Raw genomic sequence first — 17,942 nt, 5'->3', positions numbered from 1 at the left:
CTGAGTATCGCACAAAAAACAACGCCCCCCCCAACTTTGGAGCAAAGACAGCATTTGGCAGGCAGCAGGGAATATGTCTCCTCTCACATGGTGGAAGGGATACTGTAACACCAGACTGCTGTCCTTGATTGAGCTAAGAAGCCTAAGCATTCCACCAACAGCAACTTCCTGTGAACAGATCTGGAAGGCTTTCAGCTCAATCAAGACAAAAAAAGAAGACCAGACTAACAAATGAACGTACTGCTAAGCCTGTTTCTATTTCTCAAAATCTCTTGCTTCTGGACAACTAGTCAGAAGCACAATTAGTGAAGAAGACACAGCATGACAAGTTGCTCTTGCACACAGACTCATTGGTAAAACCATCCTTTACTGAAAGAGAATGTGGTTCCAGTCATTCTGAATCAGATTTGCCTCAATCTGAATCTGAAATGGAACTAATTAGTGCAAGCAATTCTACAGATAGTGACAGTGAAATTGGAGGTGCCACAATGACCTCAGTGAAAGAGAGTTAAACCCTGCTGAAGTAGATGAGTGGGCAACCACGGCACATCATGCACAGTTCTTTGGGTGTGCTAAAATCAGCGTGTCAACAGTTTTTAGTGCCCTCTTTTTTTCCCTTAAATTTAAACAAACAATATAAGGGAAGTACATGCTATTGTGTGTTGGCTTTACATTTTTACAAGTATTCCAATAAAAATAATGTGTTTCCACATGAGCTTTGAATTTGTTCGACTATAACACCACATTAAGTGTGCTGTATTTAATTTTTTTCCTAATCAAATATTTCAGGTCAAATACTTGTGGATATAAAATTAACATGGGGGTACTTTTTTTGTTTTGTTTACTAAATGTAAGTCAAATAAGCATGCTAAATCAGACCACGCTCTATTTAGGGCATTGGAAAATGCCATAGAAAACCCACATCTCTGGCATTTAACTCAGAGGAAAATGAAAAACACTTTAGCTTCCCAAAACAGAAGGGTAGAAAGTATTAAACTTCAGCAAAGGAAGAATAATTATTTCTCCTCAAAGCAGTGGACAGGGGACCCAGGCACAGAAATTCCAAATGAAACTTGCCTGTCTAGAAAACAGCAGCTCCTCAAAGCGAGTAACCATTTTTCTCTCTGAGGGACATGACATACTCCTTGGGCAATAGTGTAAATGATGTTACCAATCAGTCCAAACTTAATTCCCTTTTGGAAAGCAATATGGCAGGGATCCCATTTGAATAAAGCAAATACAGGTTTCCCTTGCTTTATGCTGTACATGCGTTCCTGGAAAATGGCGCATAACTCAAATTTGCATAAAGGGGACCCACTTTACAATGTAACAAATAGAGATATGTTCCAAGACCTCGACTGTACTTTCCCTCAGACCCACTTTTACCACTTTTACAAGATAATTTTGGTACTCACCAACAGCAGACAGTACACACAAGCACAGGATGGTGGTCAATGTTACCATAATGGGGATGGCAACTACAGAAACATGTGTCACAGACAATGAGCAAGGAGCATACATCCATACAGGAGACTATATTTGGGTGCACATCACTCCCCCAAAGCACCACACAAAGCAGCCGACTGCAGGTTTCCACTATACCGATTGCATAAGACTGAATTTACTTGGCATTTAACAAATTTTGGGTATAAAAAGGGTCACTGCATAAGAGCAAATCTGTACATACAGAACCCTCATAAAGTGAGGGAAACCTGTACACAGTGGGAGGGAGGGAGTGGTGGGGAGAAAGGCAGATGCTCCTGGGCTAACCTAAAGAAGACTGTGGTTAACATGATGTAATGGGATAGTAACCAGAGACAGCATGCTTGGAGAAGCCTTTAAGACATAGGCTTGGCATGTTTACCACTCCCAACACTTATCAGTTGTTTTCCTCATTTGTGGCCTCTGAAAGCATCTGCCATGCTCCCTAAACAAGGGCATACTCGGTGCAGAAATCCTAACTAGTAGCCTCAACTCATTGTTGAACTGCAAGTTACAGATCACTTTCCATAAAGAAGTTAGTAAAATAATCTACCATATCAAAGGCCAGCAGCTGTCCCAGCAAAGCCAGCTTTCTACACACTGACATAAAGCTAGTCTAATCCACCACCCCAGTTTACTGCAAGTTTAGTGTAATTGTCAGGAAAGTGACTAAATAGAGAAAATATTAGCTGTTGTAAGAACAATGTTCTCACTAGCCAGTAACATTAAATGATTTCTCTTCATCTCTTTATAGTTTGCTTGCATGTCTCTTTGACTTTTCAATGTTCACCCTAAGAATCTTACTAATCTGCACTAAGACACCTATTCTGATTACCAATAAAAGTCACTGATAAGCATATGGAGAATTCAACAAAGTAATCATCAAATGATAAGGATTAAGGCTGTGTACCATAAATGTGAAGTGACTGAAGCATGAATAAGATGCGATTAATGCAACTGTGATATCTATTCTGTTGCGACATGGCTGCAATGTCACAATAGATCCCTGTCTGCTTTGTATCCAGCAAGACAGGCAAAACAGATTCCAAAGATGGAAACAGGTACCCAGCTACTTATAATAAATAACCACTCTTCTACAAAATTATTATTTGAATCAGAGTTGAAACGGCCCTTGCTTGTTATAAGGCCAGGTAAGCAGGAAGTCCCTGCCTTTGTATGAATGGGTTTCTCACATAAACAAAAACATTTAAAGAGCTCATTCTTAATATATTTTTAACACCATAACTTTAACTAACAGTGCACCAATAAATAAATAAATAAAAATCACAGATGAAAAAAAAAAATCTGTATTTTTTTTGATGAGCCCAGGCCTCATCTGAAACTGCAGCTAAATAAACCTGTCATTGGATCTTTGTAGCTTCATATTCAGAACAGCTCTCACCTTCTGGTAGTATGTTGGGCTACTAAACACTCACTAGTCAGCAAAGATCCTAAATTCCATTTTAGTAATCCTAGCCCCCACAATAGAGTCCCAGGCTGTACAGTACTACACAAGTAGCACACTTACTTCATAGGTTACTAGCAAATAGCATCAATGGTCTCAGATTTGGAGGCATGGATTGTTCCATATGATGCCATCCAGCCCTATATGATAAGCCTGAGTCTAGAGCAGGGGTTGGTAATGTTTTTGAGCAGAATGCCAAAAATACTCACAAACTCAACTTGCAAGATGTTGGCATGCCAGGGGCTGACAGTGGGGAGCCTTGCTGCGGCAGCACAGCCCTGGCCCCTTACCTACCCAAGGTGTGCATGATAAACAAAATGTCTTTGCATGACATGCTCTGGCACCTGTGCCATGGGTTGCCTAACCCTGATCTAGAGCGACTCTATCATACTAAAAAATGATTCACTCTGGAGTGACCATAAAATCAACTGGATCATACTGATTTCATATTGCACTATGCAAGCTAAAGGAGTCAAACTGGTAAGCAAAGTAGGATGTTTTTGTCCTAGAAATTTCAAGAGTAGTATAGTCCTCCCTTTAAAAATTGTAGGTACATCACAATCCACATATAAGCAATAGCTTCTGAGTACCCAGCATTTCAGAAGGAGGGGGCAAACCTGAAGCTTAAGATACCAAATGATGAAGGAGGATCAGAAAGGGTCTACCTTCATTTTTTCAACTCTCCATCAGCACAAGCCTCCAGCCCCAAATTGCACCAAACTTGGTCATGGCTGCATGACTGCATATGACTCACTAGTGCTCGGAATCCATGTCGAGGCAGGTATCTGTACCAGTTCGTGGCCCTCCGGGCAAGGGAAACCTGCAGCGAGTGGGACCAGACCCAGGGGAGGAGCAGTTGCCTCGCGGATGCCCCAGCCTCCTCGCGTGAAATCCTACCCACGAGGCTGGAACTTCTCTGGGCGCCATCGTCCCGTCTGCCACCTCAAGACACAGTCGGGAGGGCAGAGCAGCCCGTCGCCGCCGCGCTCCGGCCTCCGGGGACTGCCGCTACAGGGCCGCAGGCATCGGCCCCCGTAGGCGGAGCTCACGCGCCACCCTGAAGCTCTTCGCACAAGGGCACCGCGCGCCAGGAGCCGCTGCTCCGCAGGCCGGAGCGCCCGGCTGCACCCAAGGCCGGAGCGCTCCAACGCCATGACACCGCGCGCGAGGGAGGAGGAGGAGGAGGCGCCCGCCGCCCCCGCTCTCCTGCCCGCTCCCCGGCCGCGGCCGCAGAGTTCATTCATAGCACGGCCCACAGGCCCAGCCGCCGCCGCCGCCAGCGCCTCGGGCCGCCCGGCCGGGCAAGGCAGGCAAAGCAAAAGTTCAGAGCAGAACTTACCTAAAATGGCTCCTGCGGCAGCCAAAACACAAACAGCTATTATTTGGTGAAGTTTAGCCCCGACACCCGCAAAGACAGCCTAGCCCGATCGCGGCCCGCCCCAGCTGCGCCGCCACTGGGCCCCGACAGCCCCCGGCCGCCTGCCATTGGAAGGCAGGCCCGTCAACCAAGCAAAGCCCGTTTCAAGCTTGCCTGCAGCGTGCTTATTGCTAGCTCCATTGTGCTCCTATTTGCATTGATGTGATCGCTCCTAGGATTGGCTGCGCCGGGCCGTGCAACCGCCCACCTTCTCCCTCTGCCAGCTCCTCGGGCCTCCAGCTTTGCAGCGTATGTCGCCTTTGGCTCCGCTGCTCGCTGAGCTCTAGGCTTCTAGTGCTGCCACCTGGGGTAACTACAGCTTCAACTTTCCTGGGGCTTGTAGGGGGCAACAAAGATTTTCCATCGCATCGTCCAATCAAGGGGGGTTTTACTTACTCCGGCCAGCATTAACGGAGAGGCGGAAAAAAACCCAACCTCTCCCTTTCGCATTCCACTCTTTGCTCGCCTTTCATTTCCCGGATGTGAAATTTCCTGCATAAAAACAGAGCGTCTAAAGCTGGAATGTGCAAGCCCTGAGCAAGGCTTTGCAGTGTATCCTCGGTCTGGGAGAAAAGAAGAGAGGCACGGGCTGGGATACCAATTTTCTGGGGGCTGCATCTTTTGAATGATAAGCTAGTCATGACGTACAAATTGCACTCCCTCCCTCCATCTAAGCACCTGATGACTGCAATGAGAGTTAATAAAATTAAATCAAGCCTTTTATTTTCTATTTGTTTTTTACCCTTTGTATTTCATAGGTGCCAGCCACATATAGTGCTAATGCATGTAGTTAGACTACCGCATGATGTTGGGTTTCATATACCTTTAATTTACTGAAGAGCTGAACAAGGATCTAAAAAACATTGTTGAGAGCTTTTTGCCCTTAAGGAGCCATGGTTTCTCTCTGCAAACTATTGCTCTGACTAGGATAATGTTCCTGGTCAGACTTTTTGCCACAAAGATCCAAAGCAGTAAGCTGGGGATTGGTAAAATGTTCCCAAATGCGTGCCAAATGCAAATTCCTGCCTTTCACAAGAATGGGACAAGACCAGGGGTTAGAGCAAGGGTGGGCAATTATTTGGGCCCACAAGCCATATAGGGAGTTTTGCTGAACACTCATGTGCCGAGTCAGCACCCGCTCCTTTTTCCCCGTCCCTTCCTGCCCCCCCCCGAACAAGTCACCAAAACTCTGTACGTGGGATGGGGCCACGAGAGAGCAGTGTCCAGGTGTGGGATGTACAGGTAAGGCCAGGGTTGCAGGGCAGAGTCATGGGGCAGTACAGCACAGGCCTGGGGCCCAGGGCACAGCTGCAATCCACTGCCTGCATGCCCCGGCAGTGGGTGCTAGTTCTATGGGCAGGGGCATGCAGGGAGCAGATCGTGGCTGTGCCCCAGCCCCGCGCTGTCACCACCCCAAAGTCCGGGCCCTCAAAACTGCTCCCTGCCCACCCGCGGCCCCATCCCATTGGTCTGGCTGCACACCCTGCCCACATGGTTCCTGGTCAGTCTCCATGGAGACCCCAGAATCACAGGATGGTGAAAGCACACAGGGGCCAGGGCAGAGCCCCAGTTCTGTGGGCAGGGTTGTGTGCAGAGCAGATTGCAGCTCTGCCCTTCCCTGGCCCCAGTGTGCTGTCATCACCCCATGATCCTGGGGTCGCCATGGAGATGGACCAGGACCCATGCAAGCAGGGCCTGTGGCCAGCCAGATGGAATGGGACGACTGGTGGGCAGGGATCTGTGTCCAGGCCTGGGGCTGAGATCTTGGGGTGGTAACAGTTTGGGGCTAGTGCTGGGATAGAGCTGTGATCCATTTCCCACACATCCCTGCCCAAAGAACCCATGCTTGTCACAGGGGCATGCAGGGAGCTGCCACTGGCCCACCCACTCATCTCACTCCTGGATGCTGCTCCCTGCCAACCCATGGCACCATCCCAGCTGCCTCGCCAAGCGCCCTACTCACATAGGTCCTGCCCCCAGTGGTGGGTGCAGGGTGGACAGGCCAGGGTGCCCAGGAAGCAGGGCCAGATCCAGCAGTGACGGCAGCCAAAAGGAGCTGCCATTGCCAGGGATGCCAGAAAATGGAGTCTGACTACCATGCTGCCCCACCCCAACTATGCGCTCAAGGGCAGCAGGACCAGCTGCACACACCATGGCCCAGGCTGCTCACCCACGCCCAGGCCAGGTGGGACTGAGGGACCTGTCACAGGCCAGACAAAATCCCTCAGCAGCCTGACACCACTCATCTGGCCTGTGGGTCAAAAGGGTTGGGCACCACTGCTCTGAAGTTATTCCACATATTGCAGGGGCCTCTCAAAACATGCTGTGACAGTCTGTAAATGCATAATACCACTTAACAGGTTAGGGATGGGGCCTCAGACCTCCTGTTTTTTTTCTTGCTTTAATTGTTTTGCTTTTTATGTTCAAACAGATACCTCTGGTCCTGGAAATCATGAGTAGATGTAGTTGGCCATGTTAGTCTGAAGTTAGGCAGAAGGCAGGGTTAAGTGGCACTGTAGGGTAAATAAATGAGATGAATAAGCTTTTGTAAGAAATAGATATTCACCAGACTGAAGAGAGCAGGAAAGTCATGACGGCTGCCAGGGCTCTTTCCTACCTACGTCAATTTTGTAAGAGGTATGAATGACCCCTACTTTCATGTATGCTACAATAGGTTTTCACTAAAGATCAGCAGGTTCCCCTTGGGTTCTCACGTACTATGTTTGTCCCTCTGCCTCCCATTTTATGGCCTGTCTCCATTCTGCCCCCAGTGTTCTCTCTCTCTCTTCTGGTTCCTTTCACAGGGGCATTTTTAATGGATTTGGGGAAGGATTCAGCCCTTTAGATTAACTGCTTAGAGCGTATCCATTTCAGTTCCCTTTTTCATATCAGCCAACCTGTTTTTCAGATGGTAATCAATAGTATAAATTGATGAATAAAGTCTCTAGATTTTGTTGTCCTATGCAACTTACTGCCACAAATGGCAACAGTGTGTTTCAGATAGAGGTGGTCCACCCATTTCAGAAAAGTCATGTTGCCGATCTGGAATCCAATATAGCTGCTGTGAATTCACATTTTGGTCAATATTTCAGCCCCCCGTACAGTTAAAAAATTAATTCCAATCACGAAACCAATGTTGTATGAACTGAGGAGATCAATTATAACATTTCTATTATGGTAGCCATATTGGATTCCAAGATGGCTGACACATTAGCACATATGTATTGACTCAGTGTAATTTTAAAAACCTAGTAAACTATATTCTAATACTAAAATCTCACAAGTTCTATCACTACACATTTCATAGAAGGCCTACAGTACTGAAAACATTATAACTCAGGCTAGCCTACTTGTTCAAGTTATACTGAATAAGACAATACATTTTTTATTTCAGAATGAAGATAAATCAAATATTAATAATATATAACTTGATGGCAATGAAACACACAGACATATGTTTGACTTGAGGCAATAGGAAAATGTAATAGTTTAATCCAATGGTAATATAATGGTAATACAACTGTATGTATAACATTAAAACAAGGGATAATTTCAGTTTTTCAGATTTCTTCATCACTTGAATCTGTTTCTGACTCAGTTTCTGAATCCCTGTAGTTATTATATGGATTGGAACATTGCAAGAAAAACCCTGTTTCCACCCTCAGCTGCCAAAGAAAGAAACTTACCTGCACCAGAAACAACAAAGGACCAGCAGCTGCTGTGGCAGACCTGCTTTATTAGCAACTGCTTGGTCTGGATTGGACCTCCCTGTAGCTGTGCCGGTATTTCTAGCCGAACACCGGGACTGGAAGAGGTGGATGACAGACCCAAGAAGGGAGCTGGGACACCAAAGTGCTGGGACACTAAAGCTGAAACCCCAATAGATGGGGAGATCTCCAGCCTGAGAGTTCAGAAGAGCTCTGACCACCTGGGACACTGCCAACCCCACAGCTGCAAGAGCTGCAGGAAAAACCAAGACAGAACTGCCTGGGAAACAAGGCAACCATGGGAGAGCAGACAACTCTCTAAAGCAGGGATGTCCAACCTTTTTGAATGTGGAGCCAGATCATGAATGTTTTATCGCCCAGTGGGCTGGTGAGCCATATTCAAACACCCTCTGTCTTGGGCCAGAGAGACCCTGCCTGTGTAGCCATACTGTACTTGCCTGTTACCGCAAGGTTCATGGTAGCTGCTGGTGGGCAGGGGCAGGAGGGACCCATTCTGCATCCAGCCAGCTACTGCCCCAGAGCCTGAAGGAGAGAAATAAATAGCTTCACATCTCCATCCCCCGAGCAGCACAGCCCCACAAGCCGGAGTTGCCTGAGGGGGCTGGAGCGAGGCAGCCGCTGCACTGCAGCCCCTCACCCACCTGCCCGCACAGCCCCACTCACTGTGGTGCCCAGCCGCCCATGCGCACAGCCTCGGTGGCCTCAGTGCTGTGAACCCAGTGCGCGGGGTCCAGCAGACACCGGCTCTCACAGCCCTTGCCCACCAGAGGTCACTCCAGGACCCTGCCTGCCAAGGCTCCCCCATGCTGGCTTCCCACGTGCTGCTGGGGATGGGAGGAGGTCGTCCAGGTCAGCACCAGCCAGCAGAAGTGGCAATGGAGCCATGTGCACTCAGGACCAACTGGTGGAGGCAGGGGGAAAATGCTTTTCTCCAGGGCATCATGCCTCCATGTTTCACTGCCCCCCCCCACACACACACACTTCCCCAGTTCCCCCTGTCCAACATTGGCTCCAGGTCCCAGCCTGCTGTCCCCCTGTGTCTCCCCAGCCATCCTGGTTCCTGGAGGGCCCTGCTCCCAGGGGAAGTGCTGGCGGGCCCAAGCCTGGCTGCGGGAGAGGCTCTATGCATCAGGCTTCTTGGGCGCCCAGGGGCAGGTGCCTGCTGGGGTGTGCCACCCGCTGAGGCTCCGGGGGGGGCAGCAGGCCAGAGGCTTGAGGGTGGACTTGGAGGCAGCTCCATCCACTCCATGCACTGCACTCAAAGTTACCTTTTGGAGCCTGGGGGCAGGTGCCTGCTGGACCCTGCCACCCCCAGGTGCCTCAGGCAGTCCCGCCAGGCCGGGTAGACCCCACCCAGAGGCTCCGGGGAGGGAGTAGCAGGCCGGAGGTTTGCCTGGTGGACTCGGAGCCGGCTCCACATGCCACGCTAGCAGTTACCCATTGGAACCTGGGGGCAGGGGCCTGCTGGGCCCTGCCACCCCCAAGCACCTTGGGCAGCCCTGCCGGGCCAGGCAGACCCCTCCCAGAGGCTCTGGGGGTCGGCACCTGCCAGCAGAGGTGGCGGTGGAGCCGTGTGCCGCTCAGAACTGACTGGCACAGGTAGAGGGAAAGTGCAGCTGAGCCCCTGCTGCTCCGGCTGGGCTCATCCCATCCCAAGAGGCACACAGCTACTCCTCTTCCCACACGCACCACATGGTGCATGTGGGAACCTTGTCCCTTCCCCAGCCTGTCAGCAGCTGCTGGGAAGCTGCTAGGGGGCTGGGGGTGGGACAAGGGGTGGGAACAAAAGTAAACCGTCGCAGCACTGTAGGCTACAGAAAATGCCTTGGCGGCCCGCGGGCTGTATGTTGGACAAGCCTGCTCTAAAGGAAGTCCTTTGGTTTACTTTTTATTTACTTTTGTTGTGGATGGGAGAGGGAGGGAGCCCCTTAGGCTGAGTCCCAGTCACCCGAGAGGGGAAAAAAAGAAAAGCCAGCGACAGTCTTGGGCCGGAGGGACACTGATAGAAGGATCATATTCCAGTACTCACACAGCGCCGAGTTAGTTAAGGGCCTTAAAGGCCCAGTGTCACACAGGAAACAGACATCAGCAGTGACAACAACACTGAGAACCAACACTGGTGCGTAAACGGCTGTTACACGCACCAAAGTTTGTAGATGAGATTGGCCAGAGAGTCTCCTAGGCTCTTTTGAGTTCTTTTCTCCAATTGGGCCAGGCCTTGTGAAAATAGTCCACCACCCCCAAGACAGATTCATGCTGTTGCTGGCGGCCACTGTCAGCACTCAGAAAGGCCCCAGAGACTGTAAGACCTACCTGAGTTCCTTTGTTTTGTGTTGTTCTTCATTTCTCTTCAATCTACCAAGCCTCAACTGAATAACCTTCAGGGACAGGTTAGCTGCCAGTTTCTTCAGTCCAGTCCGAGAATACTGAGGACCTAAAGGAGCCAAGAAAAGAAGAAGAATGCCCATGGAGAACCACAACAGAATGGATGCTTTAACAGCTGGGTTGTGCTTGGACAGGGTATAGGCAAGGTAACAGGTTGCCCTCCCCAGCAGCATTTGTTGTGGCCTATGAGGGACACCCCTGAAGTCCCTTAACGTTTCACTTCTCTCCTTCATCTCGTATCCCGCCTTTATTTGTCTGCCACGTCTTGATGTAAATATTATTTAGATGTTCTTACAAGTGGGAGACTGCCTATTGTACTTCTATGTTGGGATTCTCAGCCTTGCCCCCCATCTTTCTCTAGCTAGGCCTACTAATCTAAACCCACCAGATAGGGTTTGACTCTGAGGCTCTAGCTCCTTAATTCTTTCAGGGCCCTTGGCCCTCCCTTTGCTTTCAATATGGAGCCCAGGCTTTCTGGCCCAGAGGCCTGTCCACTAGGCATAGAGCCAGAAGGCTGCCAGTTCCAGTCTGGGCAGTGGCCCAGAGCTCCCACTACCCAAGGGCACCCTTTCTTTTCACTCGGGCTACTAGCTAAGATCCCCCCACTAGGACCTGGCTTAAAAGTCCTGCAACCAGCTCTGAGCTACTGGTCCTATACGACTGCACACTCTAGTACTAGGCCCTTTGGACTTCTATAACTCTGCCCAAGGTGCTAATGAGGCGTCCTCCTCCCCTACATCTTTGACCACAAACCACCGGTTTATCAATCAAAAAAAAACCTATCAGCAATAAGTTCATGGGCTATAACCATAAAAAAAATAGAAATTAAAGAAGGGAGCATGCCAGCTTACATTTTTTCCATGGCTCTGTGCTTCTGCTTCCCACCATCTGCGATGCTTCTGCTTGTGGGGCTGCCGCTGCTTATCTGAGAGTTATTAGGAGTTATCAGGAATTATCAGGAGCATCATCAGGATGCTCCTCCTTGTGCGGCTGCCGCCGCTTATCTCAGAGTCATCAGCAGGGATCCGGGTTTTCTGTTTCCCACGGGATAATGGAGAAAACCATGGATTCCCGGATTTTATTGGAGAAAACATGGATTTCTCTTCTTAGCAGAGAAATCAGCGGAGTCTCCACTTTTGCAAAGAGCTCTTGCAGGTTGGCACAGCTCCAGCCTGCCAGAGCCGATGTGCAAAAAGGGTGGGAACCCCCCAGTCCTGGCTGGAGGGGGAAAGAGAGGGGGGAAGGCAGGGTCTGAGCCTCTGAGGCAGCCATGGCTGAGCTCAGGCTCACACTCACCCTTCACCCCTGGAGCATGGAGGTAAGTGGGACTTGGGGCAGGGCTGGGGAAGATGGTTGGGGGATGAGGGAGTGGGACGTGCTGCCAGACCCAGGCAGCACATCACAGCTGGGAGCAGGACAATGGGGGTGAGGGCAGGGGTGCCCCTCTATGGGGGTGCTTTGCGGGCAAGCGATACAGGGCGCAGTGTGGTGGTGTGCCCACCATGTGTGGGCCACACACATGCCGTCTGGCCTCCTGCCCAGGGGAGGGGGAGAGGGAGGCTGGCATGTAGCCAAAGCACAGCTCTGTGGCCTGCTCTGCAGCCACAGCGAGGGATGGGGGGTGGGAAGTGTGATGCTTGGGCTAGCATGCTGCGGCCGCTGCCACTTACTTGGAGGGCCATGATGGCAGTGACAGCTGCTGCCTCCAAAACACTGCTGCCACGGAGCCATACCTGCACCACCCCACGTTGCACCTCTGCTGCCGGCCGCACAGCTCTGAGCATGGCTCTGTGGCAGCAGCAGGAGGTTGTGGAGGCAGCGGCCATCACCGCTGGCACAGACAGCAGCTGCCACTTGCCTGAGGGATCTCCTGCTGAGGGATTTTGTCTGTGCCAGCAGTGATGGCCGCTGCATAGAAAACCTCCCACTGCAGCTGCGGAGCCGTGGTTGGAGCTGTGCAGCCGGCGGCAGTGGTGCAGTGCAGAGGTGGGGCTGGGAATGGCTGTGTGCCACCCGGCCACCACCACCCCACACTCTGTGCTGCTGCTGCTGGCTGCACAGCTCCAAGCACAGCTCCGCAGCGGCAGTGGGAAGTTTTGTATGCAGCGGCCATCACTGCTGGCATGGGCAGCCCCACAGGCAAGTGGCAGTGGCAGCGGCAGTGGCTTCCCGTGACAGCAGTGACAGCCGCTGCCTCCACAACCTCCCACTGCCACCGCAGAGCCATGCTCAGAGCTGTGCAGTTGGTGGCAGCGACGCAGCACAGGGTGGTGGCAGCACATGCCGCTCAGCCACCACCATGCTGCCACTGCCACCTGGCAGCCAGCCACACAGCTCTGAACACAGCTCCGCAGTGGCAATGGGAGGTTTCATAGATTTCATAGACATTTGGGCTGGAAGGGACCCCGGAGGATCATCAAGTACAGCTCCCTGCCCCAGGAGCAGGAAGTCAGCAGGGATTATAGGATCCCAGCAAGATAAGCATCCAAATGTGTCTTGAAGGCATTCAAAGTGGGTGCTTGAACTGCCTCTGGCAGCAGTCTATTCAAAAGCTTGGGGGCTCAGACAGTGAAGAAGTTCTTTCTTGCGTCCAGCCTGAACCAGTTGCAGCGGAGTTTGTGACCATTCGATCTTGTCATCTCTTGGAGCGCTCTGGTGAACAGACATTCCACCAGATCCTGATGAGCACCCCTGATAAATTTATAGGTGGCCATCAGATCACCCCGACCCTACGCTTTTCCAGACTGAAGAGCCCCATGGCTCTCAGCCTCTCATCATTAAGTCTGTGTTCCTGACCTCTGATCATGCGTGAGGTTCTCCTCCCTCTGCACCCCCTCAAGCTTCTCCACATCCTTTTTGAATTACGGAGCCCAAAACTGGACGTAGTACTCCAACTGCGGCCTCACCAAGGTCGAGTACAACAGGAGAATGACATCCTGGAATTTGCTTGAGAAGCATCTATGGATGCAAGCCAGCGTTTTGCTCACTTTACTAGCTGCAGCATCACACTGAAAGCTCAAGTTCATCTTGTGGTCAGTCATGACCCACAAGTCCCTTTCATCTGTAGTGCTAACCAGCATAGCACTGCCGAGCCTATAAGCATGCTGCAGGTTTTTCCTCCCAAGGTGGAGAACCTTACATTTTTCGGTGTTGAACACCATCAGGTTCATGTCCGTCCATTTCCTGAGCCTGTCAAGATCTGCCTAGATCACCCTCCTGTCCTCAGGTGTGGAGGCTTTACCCCAGAGTTTGGTGTCGTCAGCAAACTTGACCAGTCCGCTTCTGACACCAATGTCCACATCACTGATGAAGATGTTACATAGTATAGGCCCTAGGACAGAGCCTTGAGGGACCCCACTGGTCACAGCACACCATGACGATTGGCTCCCATTGACCACCACCTTCTGGATCCTACCAGGTTGTGGAGGCAGCAGCCGTCTGCGTGCTAGCCCCAGCCCCAGCTCCCCCCCCCGCCCCCATCTCTTGCTGTGGCTGCAGGATCAGCCATGGAGCTATGCTCTGGCCATGCCTCCCTCTCCCCCTCCCCCAGGCAGCCAGTCAGGCGGCATGTGTGTGGCCCACACATGGTGGGCACTACCACACTGCCCCCATATCACTTGCCTGGCAAAGCCCCCTGCAGAGGGGCACCCCTGCCGTCACCCCCTGGCCCTGCTACCAGCGGTGATGTGCTGTCTGGGGCCGGCAGCACACCCCACTCCCTCAGCCCCCAACCATCTTTCCGAGCCCTGCCCCACAGCCCCCAAACCCCACTTACCTCTAGGATCCAGGGGCGAAGGGCATGGGGCTTCATGCCCTCCAGCACTTGCCCACAAAGCCCCCCCAGCCGCCACCACCCCACACCACTGCAGAGCCATGCAGCCAGTTGTGGGGCATGCTGCTGCATGCAAGCCCCCATTTCACCTCCTGGCCGGGCAGCACATATGTGGTCTGCACACGGTGGTTGCCACCACAGTGCTGCTGTTGCACCCTGCGTCACTTGCTGACAAAGCCATTCAGATGGCCATGGGATGGTAGCACAGGGCACAGTGGCAGAGTTGTGGTGGCATCCTCTGTGTGCAAACCTACTGTCAGGCCAGCTGGCATGTGTGTGGTGCACAGAGTGGCACCCCTACCCACACCCCCCGGCACTGCTCCTGGGAGTGGGCACAGGGGCACACTCCCCCCTTCTCGATCTTGATCTCACACATTTTACCTGCTGGGGTGGGTGTCAGTGTCAGTGGCTGTGGGTCTGGTCTGGGGGTCTGTTGTGAGAGGCATCAGGAGGGCTGTTGAGACTGTGGGGGGGGAGTGCGGGGCACCAGCAGCACTGGGAGGGGCTGTGGGGGGCTGTAGCAGGGCACTAAGGTGCCTGCTACTGACAGCAGTAAAATGGGCTCAGCTGCCAGTCCCTAGGGCAGCACAGATGCAGGTTGCCAAGACAACCAGTCTGGTCAGCTGACCGGAAGGGGGCAGGGCCTGGCCTTTATAAATAAGCTGGGTTGAGGCCAGAGGTCAGTTTCCTTCTGGCAGCCAAGGAAGAGGGAGCTCTGTTGGAGCAAGCAGAGCAGAACATGACAGAGAAGCCTGATGGCCGGAGAGTGTCTGCCCGATGATACTGGATGGAGGAAAACCCTGGTAGGGGTATGAATGGAGCTATGGATAGCCAGTCGGCTTGGACTTTATGTTATAACATAGGAGTGTGAGATTTTGTTTTGTGGTTGTTGTATTACACCAGAGGACCTGGCGAGGCTGTAGGGGTGGAGGAGGCCTCATGGGAGCTCCCCAGTAAGGTGGGGGGGGTTCCTAGTGTCGGAGAGTGGCGCTGTGTTTTGGGGTGTCCCGACCCCAGTGTGGGCAGCATCGGGAAGAGCTCCGTGTGGGCACACACAAGAAGCCCAGTGGGCATAAGACCCCGGAAAGGGGTCTGGGGCCAGGTAAGGCTGAGGCTGCCTGAGCCCTGTTGTGAGGAGCCCAGTGGGCGTAAGACCCAAGAAAGGGGTCTGGGGGCCAGGTAAGGCCGAGGCTGCCTGAGTCCCAAGTGCGGGCAGGGAGCGCGAGGCACAGGCCCCGGTTGGGGGCGAGAGCATGGGGAGCGCGAGCAACGCCCCGATGCAGGTGCCGGTATAAGAGACGGGCCCCGTTGCGGGTGCCGGTATAAGAGATGGTCCCTGGCGAGGGCGTGGGAGCCGGTATCGAGGCCCTGGTGCGGGCGACGATATAAGGGCAAGGCCCTGGTGCGGGCGACGATATAAGGGCAAGGCCCGGCACGGGCGACGAGAGCCGGGAGACAGACCCCAGTGAGGGCTGCGAGAGCTGTGAAGTGAGACAGACCCCAGTGAGGGCTGCGAGGGCCACGAGGCCCAGTGCAGGGTGACGGTACAGAGGCAAGGCCCCAGGGAGGGCGATGGTACAGAGGCGAGGCCCCGATGCAGCGAGAGCCGTGGGAGACAGGCCCCGGTGCAGGCGAGAGCCGCGAGGCGAGACAGGTAACAGTGGATTAGGTTCAAATGCAGTTCTCCAAACAAGACTTTAATAATTGGCTCTACATACATACAATTCTCTTGTGCACCATGTAGACAGAAGTGTATCTCGAACTTTTCCTTGATGGAATAGTTTCACCCTAACACCCAGAAGGGTCATCAAAAATGTTGATGGCTGATACAGCAACAAAACAAACTTCTGTACACACCTGTACAAATCCTTATCAACATCAGGCCTTCTTCCTAGACCTGCCAATAGTTTTGGATGTTGAATGAACATTTTCCAAGCAGTTTTCTTAGCATGACCACTGAACTGGCTGGTGGTGTCACAACGAGTGTGTGGCAGAGCACTTGCAGTGCCTGCCACTTTAAGGGCTGGGTCAGGCATCCAGTAGGTGCCTGGCGGCAACAGCCATTTTGAGAACTTAGTATAGAAAGGCTGCAGTCTGCTGCCAGCCCAGGCAGAAATATCATCTAGCTAAGCTGCAGCAGGAACAACCGGGAGGTAAGGCTGAGAGCTTATGGGGATGGCTAGGAGGCTCTTGGTCCTGGCTAAAACTTCACCCTGCCAGGGATGGTTGGCCTGGTGGGGCTCCTGGTGGTGTGAGAGTCTCCAGAAAATGCCAGACCAGTTACCACCCCGGTGAAAGGTGGATTGGGGCACCTTAACCCCTAGCCTCCACAACACTGTGGGTACAGGGGGGCCAGGCACAGCCATGGCCACCTGAGCCCAAAAAGCGTGTAAGACCCAGGTGAGGCCAGACACAGCTTATAGTTTCATAGTTTCTAGGGTCGGACGGGACCTGAGTAGATCATCTAGTCCAACCCCCACCTGAGCCTCCACAGAGGAGGGAAACCCTGGAGTCCCAAGGAGGGGGTAGATATGTAACCCCAGAGAAGGAGCAGTAGTGAGGGCCTGGAAGAGGGTTTAGTAGGGCTGAGGGTCAGCCTGAAGGGCAGCCCATGGAGGTGAGCTGAGTAGGGCTGTGGGAAAGCCTGAAGGGCAGCACATGGGCCAACTCCTGGAGAGCAAGTTGAGGGAAGTGTGGAGCTGCAGGAAGGGGGAACAGAGGGCTGGGAATCTAGTACACGAGGCCAGGGGCCCAGTGTGTGTTACAGAGGGCTGGGAGCCCAGTGTGTGGGGCTGAGGGCCCAGCGTGTGTTTATGTATGTTCATGTAAAACTGCCCTGGGAAAGGACAGGGCAGGCTTGGCCCAGGTCAGGAACTTGGCTGGCCACTACCCAGGTGAGGGTCACAGGAGAGGCCCAAAAGACCATACATCTGCCATCCAAGGCGTGAGCCAGATAAAGCCTATGGCCTACAGGAACCACTCAAAGAGGGAGCAGGGTGGGACAAATTGTTGATGTGAGAAAGAGACCCTGTAAGAGGTGGTGGAATGCAAGAGGCCGTAGTGAGAGGAGGGCAGACTGAATGTGTGTGTGTGAAAGAGGCCTGGCAGTGAGGGCTAAACTTGCCCCAGCTCTAGGCTGGGAGCATAATGACACCATGGATGCCATCTGCGAGACATGGGCTGCAGTGTAGGGAAAGTTTGGAGCTGCAGATAATGTCCCTTGGCACTGGAACATGTAATGGGCAGTCTCCCGCCTTTTACTGCCTGTTTTGAGAACAGCAATTTCATGTCAGGTGAGAGTAGGTGGACTGCACCATAGACAGGTGGGCAGGCCAGCATAAGACCCAGGCTCAAGATCTGCCTCCTGTCACAAAGTGACATTGTGGACTCCAATTAGAGATGCACGGACTAGCTCAGGCAATTGACACAATTTCATGACCTGGAATGGATCTTACTGGGTTGCTTCTCTTCATCCAAATCTTAGGCACAAGGTTATGCCACAGAAGAAGAACCAATACATCTGCGTCATCGCAGGAGAATACTGACCAGCTGCATGTTTGCTGTGTAAGAGCATTCTTGTGTCTGCCTTTTCTGGCTCCACATGCACTTGTGAAATGTCATGTGAGCTGGAGT

The 17,942-nt window shown here is 52.4% G+C and overlaps 1 protein-coding gene across 3 annotated transcripts in view; it reads right to left on the bottom strand.

The window, feature by feature from the left end:
- CHD6 (chromodomain helicase DNA binding protein 6) overlaps positions 1-4,439 on the bottom strand; it is a 253,245-nt gene extending 248,806 nt beyond the window's left edge. The window contains exon 1 of one of the 3 annotated variants that reach the window (XM_090020474.1): positions 4,287-4,439. The gene's annotated coding sequence lies outside the window, so the exon portion shown is untranslated. Of the gene's footprint in view, positions 1-3,701; positions 4,110-4,286 lie in introns of those variants that run through there. The other 2 variants (XM_090020470.1, XM_090020475.1) reach the window with 2 other exon arrangements.
- Between the last annotated feature and the right edge of the window lie 13,503 nt (positions 4,440-17,942).

This window comes from Crocodylus siamensis, chromosome 10, assembly GCF_052110815.1.
Source record: "Crocodylus siamensis isolate JL-2025a chromosome 10, ASM5211081v1, whole genome shotgun sequence".
Taxonomy (NCBI): domain Eukaryota; kingdom Metazoa; phylum Chordata; order Crocodylia; family Crocodylidae; genus Crocodylus; species Crocodylus siamensis.
Note: the sequence above shows the minus strand (reverse complement) of the source record. Positions and strands in the feature narration are given on the sequence as shown.